At 48.6% G+C, this 15344-nt stretch overlaps 1 protein-coding gene and 1 non-coding gene across 2 annotated transcripts in view; one reads left to right on the forward strand and one right to left on the reverse strand.

Moving 5' to 3' along the window:
* Positions 1-15344, forward strand: part of LOC144133536 (ribosomal protein S6 kinase alpha-5-like) — a 258998-nt gene that overhangs the window by 84322 nt on the left and 159332 nt on the right. The gene's annotated exons all lie outside the window — the stretch shown is intronic.
* TRNAP-CGG (transfer RNA proline (anticodon CGG)) lies at positions 13717-13792 on the reverse strand. The gene has a single exon. It is a non-coding gene; the product is annotated as a tRNA-Pro (tRNA).

A 15344-nucleotide genomic window follows, 5' to 3' on the forward strand; every position in this document is an offset into this window, starting at 1 on the left:
CTTTATCAAGCCGTGACACTATTGAACGGTTAAATAGTCTCAGCTGACATCGAAATTCGCATCTTTCTGAGCGAACGCACGTGACATTAAGTTTTTCAGCTTCACTGTAAAGTCGTGGTCAAAATTCTGCGATAAACTTCCCATTCCGCACGGGGAACTTTCGATGTGATATAGCGACGCTAGCCTGCGCTGTCTGCATATCTGTGATCTCGGCATGAACTATAGTGATCAAGCTTGGAAATTTAAGTCAAGCAATCCGCCTTTATATCTCTCGGAGCGATACTGAAACGAAGTGGCGACGCCATATGGAGTCTGCCTCCTAGGCAACAATCGTTCTGAACGGACCTGAAACAGTAACGCTTCAAATTAGGCCGTCCGCTTTTCTACCCTCGTCAGTTTTCATTTTCATTTTTCCATGCGTCGCCAAAGCGGTCTTGTGAAACCGGAGAAGTAGGCGTCAAGGTCTCCGTGGTAGGAAAGAGAAAGGCGCCCTAATTAAGTGATGCAATGCTGCGCACAGCGCGGCTGCTTGCAACGAGAAGATCTTCTGGGTGAAGTGAAACTTGGCTGCATTAAACTCTTAACGTTTATCGTGTTTCAATTGCGTTTAGGGCTTTCCTTTTCGTCTTGTTTTATATGTAATGGGCTCCTAATTTAACTCTGCTGTCACAACGGTAAGCTATAGCCGAAGACCTAAATATATTCATAAAACATGGTGCGCTAAAATGTTTACATCCTCTTGAACTATCGTTATGTAATCGCTGCGTTTTGAAACGCGCTGAGTATGTTGGGGACTATCCGGAGTGATACAGCGCATTGAACATTTCAATTTTATTGCATTATTTGCTGAGCAAACGTGTCCTCCTGTAGACCAACCAGCGTACATGTGTTGGGGATAATTATCTTCCTCAAATTCCTATCGCAATTAGCGCTTCCGACTATGACGCGAGTTGACCCGACTTGTTTCCCGCTTTATCTGCCGGCTTAATATTAGGATTGCAATAGGCCAGAATAGACTGTTACGTCAGGAAGTAAGGGAGGTGAAGAGCAGGCTGTAGAAAATGTCGGCTCCAGGACTGCCAACCGCCGTAGACAGCAGTAGGCAGCTTTCCGTGCTCTTAAAATAGTTCTTGCTTACCACGAGCATCTGTAATCTTTACTGACTGTGATCTTTTCTTTGTATGGACCATGGACTGGCTGGACGGTGCACACAGTGCTTGGAGTGGGCTTTTTAAGTACTTTTTTTTTTGCTTCCAATGTATCCACACTATGCGCAATGCTTATTATGTATTAGAGGTAGTGCGTTTATGTTACTTTATATATTTAATATTTGAATCCATTTTTCTAATCGGTGCTATTTCTTTCAAAGTCGTTAATTTGCTTTCCTAGCTCTCATAGACTCTGCTGCAACACCTGTGAGTGGCGAGCCGTAAGCCAACTTCTCCATTTGTTATCGATAAATAATCGTGTATTTTTGGTGAGATATTCAGAGGAATTCCTCAAGGTGGAGTAGATTTGTAATAAGGAAGCAATTACTCATTGGCATCCACTTATTCCTGTAATTTTTTTCTGCAATTAAGTTTAGCGAATATGTTAATGTGCGATCGATGCTGATTTCCTGTGGTTCTTTTCGCATTGATCGTGCAGTTGAGGTACGTAGAGCAGTAGACGTTTCCACCAGTGCGTTAAATTTTGGGAAGTCAAGGTTAGGTAAGGACGTTACGCCTTTCAATTTCCTCAAGACGAAGCTTAATTACAAATTTTGTTGCAGTTTTTTTTCTGCCCCCTTCGCCTGGGCACTAAGCCCTTGGACATCAAAGCCGATTTCAATTTTCCTGAATATAAAAAAAAGAAGGAAGAAACACAGAGCAATCAGGAGGGTCCCGGGAACGGGCGTTTACGTTAACCTCACCCTTCTCTCGGCGTTGATTCCTGACAATTTCCGGGGCGCTGTTCTCTAAAGCAACTGAGCACGGTTTTTAAAGAGCAGATGCAACATGGCAATGATAGCATGAGGAAAGGATCTGCATTGTCTAATGCGATTTGAAGTTGATCACTTCAGGTTTAACTTACTCACATTAAAGTGTACTAACACACTTTATTTTCTCAAGAAAGCTGCAACGAATACACTAGCATAGTTAGCCGAAGGATTCCTCTATGCTGCACCGTCATTTCTGTTGCGGACTGAGCGACCATCGGGCAAAAAAAAAACAAAAAAGGGGCCCGTTTTAGCGGGAATGTTATAAGCTTCATATTTCACTAATCTGTACAAATTCTTGTCCCGCCTATTTTCTCCTCGTCCTGTCGTTGTCCCACTACATCTGTTATTCAAGCCGAACTTGCCAAACTATATAGACAATCTGCGGATTGATTGCACATTTAAACTAGGCTTTTCTCCGATGACCTTGAATAGAGAAAAATAAATGTCTATGGGAAAACAATACAGTCTATAAGAAGCTTACAGGAAGTCAAAAGACCATTTTTACAAGGGTGGAGTAATCATTGGCTGATTACGGATAGTGTGTTCCACTTCACAAAATTAGCACAAGTGAGCGATCACTGGCGCAACATAATCTCCGCTCGTGGCGTTCCGGTTCAGGCGAAAACGCCGACTATAAGAATGCAATGGCCCGCCCCAATCTTCAGTCGTTAGAGGGTGGTTCAGGAAAAAGTCATCGCCTTCAAAGTATTCCTTTTTTCTTGTTTTGATTAGCTGGTTGTAGCCTGTAGTCAACATTTTTTTTTTCTTACTCGCGACTGCGCGTGTACGCCTCTAAGCAAAAGTAACTTTGCGTTTAATAGCAACTACTGCTGGGCGCCGCCATCTTGGGAAGCCGAGTGCGAACGAATGAATTCTTTTTTTTTCTTTTCATTCATTTTGATAGAAAAGCTTCGTGGTGATATCTAGACGCAAAAAGCTTTTCAACTCCTTCGTTGCGCAAAAGACCGCGCAGCACACACGTATTTTGCGTAGCACGCCTTGGTGCCCCTGCCACCGGGACTTACCAGACAGGAGGGCAATTTTCCTCCTCGCCGCGAAAACGGTCTATACGAGCACGAGTCTCGATTCCTGAAGCTGCTTTCGAGTCTCTTTGGCAATATCGGAGGTGTTGTCTAGCATTTACGAGAGAAAAAAGGAAATGCCTTAAACAAGAAGCATCTAGAAGCACTCGACTTCCTTAACTGGCAGTTAGCAGCGCCTCTTTCTGACCTAAGTTGCGCTGCGATAATGGCCTGGAGGAATGCCAGTATGCGGTATGTACGACACACGACTGCTTCAGCGAGATACTCGGCCGGCTCCCAGTGGGGCTCGCCGCAGCGGAGCGACGTGAGCCGCTCGTACCGAGTATGTACATACACTCGGGCATCGTTGAAATGCGCGACGCCGCTGGTGTAGAGGCGCGGCGGCGGCGGCGGGGCGAGGTTCACGGACCCCGCTCGCGGCCTGTTTGTCTGCTGCTGCTGCTGCTGCTAGAAGGGCTAGCTGTTGCTGACTCTGTGAGAGCGACGCGGTTGTCGCCGGTGGGTCTCTTCGCTGCTCAACGCACGCTCTGGAAGGACCGTGTTTTTCCTCCTGCGGTTTGCGCGCGTTGCATTTTGTCCGCGGCAGTTATGTAGTCTTCGCTCGCCCATTCTTTGTCTTTTATTCTCGCGTTCTTTTTTCCCCGCAACGGAATCAGCTGGTTGTGCCGAAGCATGTGCGCTACCACAAAGATCCACTCTTTACGACTTTTTGGTCTTTTTATATTATTTTGCGCTCTGTTCGCAGGAGCGCTCCGTTATCTCTTGGCGCCACAGTCACGATTGAGGAGGTCGACGCACCCTCCTATACAGGGGCAATTTTTTTTTAATTATTAAACGCTCCTTTCTTTTGTTCTCTGCGGCTGGCTGATTCTAGAGCTCCCGGTAAGAGCACCAGCGCATTCTTTTTATGTAGACGTGTGTTGTGGCGAGTTTGGGATATTTGCTGCAATAACGGGACCGCGGTTAGTACATTGAAAGAATAACTTGTACAATGCTCAGTCTTCAAGTACTGCACTCAGTTCAGCTGACTATATGGCGATTATGAGTTCGCGGCGATGAGTAAACGTATACGATTTAGCCTGCCCATACCGCCACACTATTATAAACAAACTGGTAAAGAAGAAGAAAAAATGGCGGGAATTAAGGCAATATCTTATTTACCTATATAAGTCTATCAAAGTAAGCAGCGAACTAATAACTGGCCGTCAATCATTCCGACTTGACGGCATTAGTCCGAATTGACATAAAGGCCGAATCGAGGAGCGGCAGTGAACTACTTCTGTCTAACAGTTAGCTTGCTATTTTTCCCGCAGCAGCCGTCAGGAAATTAGAGAGGGCGGATTTTTGGCGACGGGCAGAAGTCGCACGCTTCCGCCGCCTTTTTCTCTTCACACAGCTTGTTCACAGTCACGCCAAACATTTGACCGGTAAGCGCTGCTTATATGTATTGATGACTTGTCGACATAAAAACTTTGTCTGCAAGCTCCATTTGCTAACGAGTACACGTATACACGAAGGCAAACGTAATATCCCTTATTCGCCACACTGGGCAGTAAAGGGTAAGTAATGTACAACCAGGCTATCACGTGACCTGGTCGCATATGTAATTCCGAGACCAAGCCATCTGGTTAAATAATTATGTGTCACAGCGTAAAAAAATGGCGATTTCTAGACAAAAAGGGCTCCAGACGACTGCTGACTAGACACACATGTTTTGAAAACTGTGTTGTTTCGTCAAAGTGCCACTTTGGTCAAATTATTTGCATCAGGGAAACGCAAACTCCCTGTAAACCGGCCTGCAGTCCCTTCTAATGATCTGTTGCTCAGCCTTGTCTCCTCGTCTATAGCGCGCAGCTGTTTCGCGATGTTAGCCTGGTTCCGTGCCGGGTTGCTTTGTCAATAGCTCCTGTACGCTTGGCATGCCACTGTAATAGGTGCCATGCTGTGGAAAGACGAAAGTAAATCGCAGCGAGAGTCGAAACGCAATGCGTGCGCTGCTCGCAGTCGGAAGTTCCGCCATTTGGTCCTCCGCTGGGACGTAATTTTATTATTTATTAAATACACATTGTCGGGACGTCTCCATGAAGCCCGTGACGACGGACATCCCGAAGGGGAGTTCTGAGGCTTTGCCCCCCACATTCCAAGCGTTGAGAATAAAAAACAAACATGGGGGACAAATGCGGTAGCATTAGCGATTCCCGTGGAGTGTTCCCGCTTTGCTGGGTCATTTTTTATGCGTTTCGGGGATGTTGCTCCTCGAGCACTCGTCTGCAGCACTCAACCGGTACACTTCGATCGCACAGCTGAATCAGCAGATGGGGTCACAAGGTCACCTGACATCTCAGTCCGGTGGGCAGGTTGGAATGACGTCACAAGGTCACGTGACCTCTCTAAACCAGTTGGAGAACTTAGCAAGGGAACGGCGCGAAAAACGGGACAGAAAGACAAGAAGTGACAGACACAGCGCCGACGCTGCCTTCCTGTCGCCGTTCCATTGTTGTGATCATGAACCCACTTGTCCTACAATCTCCCCTTTTGCGGTCGGGAAATTTCTTCTCGGACACCGGCGGGGCTTTGGTGTGACAACTGTACGTAATGCTACCCAATTGAAATAATTCGGCAGACACACTTAAGACTGTGTGGGAATGAGAAAGCATTACTGTTCCTGTGTGCATTGACACCCATCCACAGTCACATGTACACGCTCTCGTGACCACCCGGGACTCTGTACGAAGAATGGTTGCATTGCAGTTTTGCTACAAAAATTGGTTTTTGAGGAAAGGAAATGGCGCAGTAACTTTCTCACACCTCGGTGGACACCTCAATTGCGCATAAAGGGAAGGGGCGCGGTGTAAAAATGGCAAGGGGCAGAGTCAGCAGTTTGGTTTGGTTTGGTTTATGGGGGTTTAACGTAGTAGTAAGTAAGTGTTTAATCAAAAATATAATAAAAAGGAAGTTAAAAGATTTTTGCACACCCCGCCATCTGCCATCACTGCATCGGCTGCACCTGAGCTGGGGCAGCGGAAATAAAGGATAGAAGGCAGTATGAAGAAGGGAAATGAAAGAGGTGAGAGGACAGCAGGGGTTTAACGTCCCAAAGCGACTCAGGCTATGAGGGACGCCGTAGTTTCAACCACCTGGGGTTCTTTAACGACCTGCCGCGGTGGCTCAGTGGTTAGGGCGCTCGACTACTGATCCGGAGTTCCCGGGTTAGAACCCGACCGCGGCGGCTGCGTTTTTATGGAGGAAAAACGCTAAGGCGCCCGTGTGCTGTGCGATGTCAGTGCACGTTAAAGATCCCCAGGTGGTCGAAATTATTCCGGAGCCCTCCACTACGGACTTATTCGTTCCTATCTTCTTTCACTCCCTCCTTTATCCCTTCCCTTACGGCGCGGTTCAGGTGTCCAACGATATATGAGACAGATACTGCGCCATTTCCAGTCCACAAAAAACCAATTATTATTATTATTATTATTGCTGTGCGCGTCATACGGCCACTTGGTGACGTCACCCTATTTTTCTTGCCATCGCTGGGATTTCCGGCACAGTACCATGTGCGAGTACGAACACACACACGCCGCCGGTTTTTCTCGCAGTGGGACTAGTATTGCTCTCACATTAAAAACACTGCAGAGGTTGGTCCCGCCAGAATCCTTCAAGGCCACTGGTCCCGCTGAGGAAGGTATTCTGCTGGACCTTGGAAGACCTACTGATCATTATAGGACGAGGTTACGGTGGACATCCTGAAAGAGAGTCCTAAGAGAAATTGTGCGAAAACTTTATCTATAGCGTTCCAGCTCCGGGTCATTCCAATCTAAGTATGTTGATTCAGCTCGGCGCGGTGTGATCATTACTTAACGCTTGGGGGAGGGACGTGGGCCAACAGGGGCGGCCATATTGTTGGGCGGTGTGGGGTAGGAGTAGCGGCCCAGATATCTCAGAAACAGGCATGCTTGGAGTACCTTTGTGTCAGATAGTGCAGTGACGTAGTGGCGTGTGGACAGTCAGTTAATTGCAATTTCTACGTGTATTTGAGGTTTACCCCAGAATTGCTGAGCAGCTGAGGAAAAAAACAACGTCGACCGCGCTAAAGATGGTCCGCAAGACCCGCAAAGCGTTGTAGTTGTAGGGGATTTGTGAACGCAACAGGGTGGGAGTACAGGGACCCTGCTTTTGTCGGGTAGTGGCAACTGCGCTCGCGTGTTGGCCGCGTGTGTCGCAAGCGGATGCGAGGGATGCCATTATACAGGCGTGTGCTTGAACGGCGCGCAACATGTGGTCGATCTGTCACAGCGGTCGGTCGAGTGCGCGTACTGCGCGACCTTGTCACAGCGCGCGACGCGTGAAGTGAAAACGATATTTTTTTTTCTTTCTTCGCATCGGTACGGGGGACTCCGTCCTCTTCGCAAGCTGAGCGAAAACGCGGACAACGCTGACGAGGAGCAACGCTGCTGGAGGGCGCTCGCCGAACTTGCAACGGAATTAAGTTCAGTCGAGGAGATTCGCGCAGCTCATTCGGCCGAAGCGCAACATTTCCGTTGGTTAGCCTAGTGTATCATTCACTGCACGGCCAATGTTTCCGACGCTTATCCTATGTAAGTGCCAACGTCATTCGCTTAGCCAATATACAATGGGCGTTCGTCCATCGTTCAGCCGATCTAAAACCAGCGTTCGGCCTTGTTGCTTATACCCTGTGCCTTTAGCCAAACTGAAATGCCTCTCAGCGAGAAATGAGGAGTGCATACTATCGCGCGTACTCTAGAACGCTACCGTGCGTATATTACATGCTCGCCAATCTTTATTCGCCCGAAGATAGTAGTTTCCTCGTTAGGCACTTTAGTTCGTCCTTTGAGATAGACCTCCGGCCCACGCCTTCGCACGCGTGTACGAAAAGGTTCAGTTTTAAGTAGGGCGGTGGAGTGGCCACGCGCGTTGAGAGACGCAAATGAAGCCTTCCCTATACGGAGCCCCGCGCGGATTATCATCGACAGTGGGCGCGCACTCGTTGCGAGTGCTCTTTTGACTTGGGGCACGTTTCCCTAAAGGAAACAGCGATCGAAATCGCGGGGCGATGATCGAGGCTGTGCGCTGAAATGGCGAACGTTTTGAACGAAACGGTGAGAGGCGGTGCGGGTGCAAAAGGAGCCACTTTAAGTTAACTGCCTTCACGACGTCATCTCCTAGGGTAACGGCACATTCGAGCCCTAATATAGAACCGCGCATGAAAAGGGGATGAAGACGTGGAAGGAAAACTGCTTGCGCATGTTTAGACAAAGCATGCAAATAAGAACGGAACGGTGAATGGGCCCACAGCGGGTTTCGCCTTACGTGGCTCTGTTGCGTGCTGTTTGTCTTGTTATTAATATATCCTTGTTTTGTGCATGCCTTGCATTGAGTGTACTGCAGGTTGTACTGTAAATGTCCGTACCCGATGCTCGGAGAATCATTCTGTGTATATATATATATATATATATATATATATATATATATATATATATATATATATATATATATATATATATATATATATATATATATAACAAGAATATATACTATATTTGTCATAAGACACCAAAAGAGTGGCCTCGCGCAGCCCTTACAAGAATTTCTTTCGGCAGTCTATAGACTTTTGTTAATTAAGTATATTATATAGACAAATATATTCCATAGACGTTCCATAGACAAATCATAAAGACTAGTCTATATACTATCCTGAGGCAAATCCTATATATAGCGTATAGACTACTATATATACTATGCTATAGACAAATCCTGCAGACAGCCTACAATCTATTGATCTATGGTACTTATTAGGGTACAGGGAAGCTGCTGCTTCTGATGGAACAGCGCATGAGATGATGAGCAAATTTCTTCATCAGCTGGCTCCCCGACCCCGCCGCGGTGGCTCAGTGGTTAGGGCGCTCGACTACTGATCCGGAGTTCCCGGGTTCGAACCCGACCGCGGCGGCTGCGTTTTTATGGAGGAAAAACGCCAAGGCGCCCGTGTGCTGTGCGATGTCAGTGCACGTTAAAGATCCCCAGGTGGTCGAAATTATTCCGGAGCCCTCCACTACGGCACCTCTTATTCCTTTCTTCTTTCACTCCTTCCTTTATCCCTTCCCCTACGGCGCGGTTCAGGTGTGCAACGATATATGAGACAGATACTGCGCCATTTCCTTTCCCCCAAAAAGCAATTATTATGGCTCCCCGAGCGGAGTTCACTAAATCATCGTAAATGCGTGATTTAAAGTTCTTCATATCCTTTCGTCAAATGTCGCCTTGACGCACATCTAAGGGACGTAAACATCAACTACCTGTTCGTTGAAAGGCGCCGCACAAACCTGCACGTTGAAAAAAAAAAAGAACAGGCTAAAAATCCGACGAGGAAAGGACAAAATCTGTAGCTAATCGTGAGAATCAAAACCTCGCCACCAAAGTTTGACGAACTGACAATATCGAGGTCACTGCCGACATGCCTGAAAGCGCGCTGCACTCGGCGCTTATCTTTCGGTGTGCATGGGCAGAATGAACGCGATTGCACGTCTGGATGTGCCTGCAGAGCTCGTTTAATCCGTTGCCAGGGCTTAAAAGTTCCCGGTCGTTGTCGTGCCATGCATCTTTGGCTTCCCGTGCTGTTTTGCCAATAATAACCTATTAGGTGGCGAGCACCGAGTCGTGAGTTATTGAGTGGCCGAATTAAAAAAAAAAAGGCCTTCTAACACAGAAAATGCATCGTAGGCCATTCAGAGAGATTTTCGACGGCTTTTGCTTCCGTATAGGGCACAGCTCAGGTCGATAACAGCACAAGTCTAAGATGACTTTAATAGCAACAGTGGCCCACCCATATCTTCAAATGCTTATAAGCTACATACGTCGGCGTACGTGGCTGAGTAGGTTATCCGTGTTGTCTATAGGTGAGCTTGGAAGAATACGAAGGTGAAGGCGACGAAGAAGTAATAGCCGAAGAAAAACTTGATATAATGCAAGTGCTTCTGTGAACAATCGGTGGAACTGTGTACCGGCTGCACCCAGCGTTTTGCGCATGTATCTGCAATCCTTTTACAGCGACAGCTGTTCATTGCACATTTTTCAGCTTCTGCGGGCACTGATTGGTCAGCGTGTAGTGGCTTCGCGCATGACGTCACTGCAATACGCCACTCTTATTGATCCGAATCATTAAATGACGGCAAGAGTTACAGCATTGTGACGCCACGCACAATCCACAAGAGAAGAAGACAAATGATAATGCATAAATATGTTACGTTCACTAGACCATGATTAACAGCTACCGCTGAATTCCGCATTGCACCGCGATGATTCTCTTAATTTTCTCATGCACAATTTAGCGTGGCCCATCAGGTATTTAGAATGCCAATTGTTAGTGTTGCGTTTTGCTTGTATTATCCGAGAAATTTCGCCGCTTACAACTGCAGAGAGCAAAGCGAACGCAACTGGAGCCACATAAAACGGACGTTCGAGTTACAAAAACACAGCCACTGCGTACCGACTCCTCTCGGAAATAAATAGACGAGATCGCCTTTCGATCGACCTCCCCATAGATACCGCACGAAAGCGCGTCATTCCGCCTGTTGCACAGCGTATATATGGGGTTGTTTGCGAAGCTTTTCGATCCCGGCCGCGTGTCTTGTTTATATCGTTTTCTCCTTTTCGCCTGGTGACCAGCCAGCATGTCTTCTCGTTGCTTCAAGGGCGCTCCGTGGAAGCAGTCGTCTCTCTCGTACGTAGTTCCTGAAATGCGTGCGTGGCCCAAGGCGTTTCTGGTTTGTGCGCGCAACGATGACGTCATCACACGGAGCGTGGTTACGCCACAGGAGCGCGATTTTTGTGGCGGTTTTCAGCTACAAGCGGACGCCTAAAGGGCGAAGCAGATTCTCGTATATACACGCGTTTTTTTTTTCTTCATACGACGCGACAGACGCGAATTAATTGCGTGGGTTGAAGTTTTCCCCGAGATGGAGCACCGTTGAGTTCTGTTGCCAATTTCGACTTATTTCATTTCATAACGCATAAGGAAGCAACGGTGTCAATGATGATTATTAGCCCTTAATTGGCGAAGTTGCAGAGAAGGGTGTATGTAATTAGTAACGAACGGATTGATGCAGTGTGAGCGAACTGAATTACGATAACGATTAAGGAAGCAGGAACATTGGGACACGATTTCCTCATGAGTCGGCCCGATGGAGGGAGGCGCATTCGTTCGAACATAATCACACCGCAACGCTAAGACGGCATCCGCCGTCTTTTTGAGACAGTGTTTTAATTTATACAGGCCAATTCCTCAACGTGCAGTCGATTTCTTTTACGGCGTAGTTTTGTGCGGCTGGGCGCCAGTGCATACCCGAGAGTAGTGCAGAAAGAGAGCGTGAGTACCTGCACCTGTTCACGTTGTGCACGTCGCACGTGGTTTTCCTCTGTTGCATTGGCGAATGGCAAAGGATATGCACACACACACACAAAGAGGGCGCCCGCCCGCAGTGACAGGCTGCTCACAACTAAAACCCCTACAGCAACACTTTATGAAGCCTATCAGTTCTCTCTCTCTCTCTCTCTTACGTACGCTGCACGCATGCTGGCGGGAAAATGCGTCCCCTGTTTACGGCGAGCCTTTTGTTGTGGCTGATACGCGCACTGCCCACACGGCGCGTGCTTGCTCACAGCTGCATGCCGTAGGCGTCGCAGGAGTGCGTGCACGTTGGCGCCGATTGGTACGGATCGACTCGCGAAGCCGGTGGCCTCTCCCAACCACAATGGACGGAGCTTGGCTGTGCCTTTTCCGGTCACTCGCATCGGCTTGTTTGGTCTGTTTATTTGATCTCCTGCTAGTGTGCCACGTGAGCACGCGAGAGTTCGCGGGAATGGGGCAGCGTCTTTCTCTCTCTTCCTCGAACGGTTATAAATATAGCCCGCGCTCGCCGAGCCGAGTGTATACAAACGAGGGTATTTTCGAAGCCACCCGGGGCTGTTTTTGTTGTTTAGGGCGCCGCGGGGCTTGCAGGCACCACAGGAGGCGTCGCGCTACTGATCCCTCGGGGGGGACTCGCGTTTGTGCACCGCCGACGCGCAGGAATTCGCGCATGCCTGAGAAGTTAGCACTTGCGTCTGGAGTGAGTTAAGCAGCCCCTGTACTATCACGCCTCGCATTCGCCTCGCATGCCGGAGGTGCGGGGGTCGATTCCCAGTGCCACCGGGTACCCGACGGTTATACAATGGGCACAGGCTGCCTGGTTCTCGGCTTCTTTAAGGTGAAACGCTTGGGAAATGGGTCGTTGACCCCATTGAGTAGAAGAAAAACCTTGTGCCATAGCGCTTTTTTGGCCACAGATCCCCTTGCGACATAAAAATTCATCATCATCGTCATCATATATAGCTCTTACAGGAAATTGTCTTTAGATGCAAATAATGACTCGACAAAACTCGTGTTCTGAAACTGCTTTATAAATAACCCAATTTTTACCTGAATAGGAGTAAAAAAATACCGCCTCGTAGTCGAGAACAAAGCACCCTACACTTATATATAGCCACCGTATTCGGCACTCTGCATCACTTGTGCCGCTCTTTCGGAGACAGAGAGGCGGACCGTGGTTGCTTCCTACGCAGCCTGAACCGAGGCCCAGACCCCGGGCGCAGAATGTGAAGATTCCATGGGCGCGGAGGAGACTGCACGACAGCACCAGGCGTCAACAAGCGATCAGGAAAAACACAGCGCGGAAGGGACCACAGAAAAGCCTCAGACGCCGGTACGGTCCCGAAGACGCCATTGTTCTTCCGCCTCCTTCAGAACGAGAAAAGGTCAAAGCCTCCCCCAATTCTGACAACTCCTGACCGACCGCGGTATACCGAGAACTCCATGACCGCAGTCATTGTGGTGGCCAAAGAACCACAGGGAAACATGTGCCTCGCCGAGGAGGGCAGGAGTGAGGGTCAGAACGGCGTGGAACAACATCTCCCCCCCCCCCCCCCCCCCCAATTCGAGCAACACAACACCTTCTCGAAAGTGAAGTCAAGAAAGTTGACCCTAAAGCCTCTAGATAAGCTGTTTAGTTGACCCGACTGGCTTAGGCGGCGATGGTCCCGTCGCGTCGGAGTGACGACGGAATACCTCATTTAACGCTCTAAGCCTCGTCACAGCCAAAAGAAAGCGATGGCTCATCGATCTCATCAATGAAAACAAAACTGACATTGCCTTACAGGCAACCAAAATTTCATACCCTGGTGACGGCAGAAATGCTTCTGGAAGCCAGTGCTGGCATATAACACAGTTGGGCATTCGGCAGCAAGAGCGAGCGAAATCCGACGCCGAAGCGCTGCCTCGTTCCCACTTCCCGGCCACAGCTACCGTGAGCTCTTCGCCTCGTCGTCCTTGTGTTGCTGGAATCGATGCACGTCTCCATGCGTTAGACGCAGGCACTTTGCGGGACGCTGCGCCATTCGTCACATTCGCACTTTGAAGTTCAGCGTATGCAAATAGACGTAACGATGAGCTCAGCCTTACGCCGTCATCTTAGAACAGAAGCCATGTGGGAAGGGAAGTCAGCAGCCACCAAAACCAAGGACCATAGGAGAATGTTTCTACTTGCTTTTATTTGTGCTGTTGAGCAGTGGGAGATTAATGTTGTAATTATTTCATCGCTGAAATATGATTGATTAGAAAACAGAAGAAAAACAACAACACGCCGCCGATGGGATCCGAACCCACGACTTCCGAATTCCGCGTCCGGTGCTCTACCAACTGAGCTACGTCGACGGCTGTCCAATCTGCTGCTTTCGGGGCTATAAATATTGCATGTAACATAACCTTGGGGGTGTTCACCAGCGTCGCCCTCGTTCATAGCGGCGGACGTAGTACGCCCTGTATTACCGCGAGTTGTGTGATGTGGAGCGTCATCGAACGGTGAGGGCGCAGGCTGTGCGAGAACCCCCTTATGCTGCTTATGCCATCAGAACTGAGGCTCGTTATGACGCGCATACTGAGGAAGCCAGCAGCCACCGAGATGTAAGGAAACGTAATACGACGTACTTAAATAATACAAAATATCAACCTTTCGCCGGCGCATAATATCTAAAGAAGAAATGAACGTAACACCTGAATTACTGGAATCTCCTTGCTTTTATCACGCCTCCTCCACCATGCGTTACTATTATTGTTGTTTTTATTACTGTTTTCCTAGTTGTGTTTTTGTAATCATCATATTAGTTATATTGCGTTTATCTCTTTCTTCGTTTTTTTTTTCTTTCACTTACGAATTACGCCAGCACAAAGGCTGAATTCCTTGGCACTGTACTTAGCATTTACTGATTTATTAGTCAACTGTTGTAATCAGTAACCCCAAAGTAATTGCTGCTCGTTTGCATTGTAGCAGCCGCTACTAGAGCTCCCTCAAGTCGATACAACGCTCGGTAGCAGGAGCGCGGGTCCGCAGCGGGCGTCACGCGGTTGTTCTTGGAAGACGGGGGGGGGGGGTCTCGTTCATTGTTTGCTTTGGGACTTGAAACACTGCTACCAAGTGCCGAGAGTGGGCGACCACCTCGTGGCGTGCTCCCTTGCACTCTCCACGTGTCGCGGCACACAGAGGAGCCGTGATTGAGAGAGGAGGAGAGCGCAAGAAAGAGTGAGCTGAGGAAGAGAGAGCGAGAGAAAACAAACGTGCGGGGAGGGAGGGCGTTATATAGGATCGATCATTTCTTAGCGTTGCCGCAACTTCTTCTCTAGCATCGACACTGTGTGTCGCCACGTGCCAACGTGCTTTCTCTCCCCTTATTCGGGAGTCCGCAGTGTGTTACCTCGTGACCGTATCCTGTGGTAAGGCCATTCGCGACACGTGCGTCAAGAGCGCAGTATAGCCGCCATCAAGCGTGAAAGCAGAGTTCGCTCTAGGGTGCCTTTGAAGCTTGCATTCGGGACTTCGGCCACCTTCCCACCTGTGTAGAACGGAGTGAAAGCGAACGTCACCTATCCCCTAAAGCCGATGACAGTTGTACACGATTGGCAATGGGTGGTCTGCCAGTGAGTCCTAACCTTCACTTTAAGAAGCCAGTCAAGGCTGGTCACCATCATCATCATCAACACGACTACGCCCACTGCAGGGCAAAGGCCTCTCCCATATCTCTCCAATTAACCCTGTCATTTGCCTGCTGCAGCTACCTTATCCCTTGCAGACTTCTTAATCTTATCCACACACCTAACTTTTTGCCCTCCCCGCCCTTCTAAGCTTGCTTTCTCTTGGAGGCAAATGAGGTGAGTCAAAGGTACAGAGATGAACGCGCAGTGACTAAACATCTCGTTTGCATCCTGCTTGGTC

Source organism: Amblyomma americanum, chromosome 5, assembly GCF_052857255.1.
Source record: "Amblyomma americanum isolate KBUSLIRL-KWMA chromosome 5, ASM5285725v1, whole genome shotgun sequence".
NCBI classification, from domain to species: Eukaryota; Metazoa; Arthropoda; class Arachnida; order Ixodida; family Ixodidae; genus Amblyomma; species Amblyomma americanum.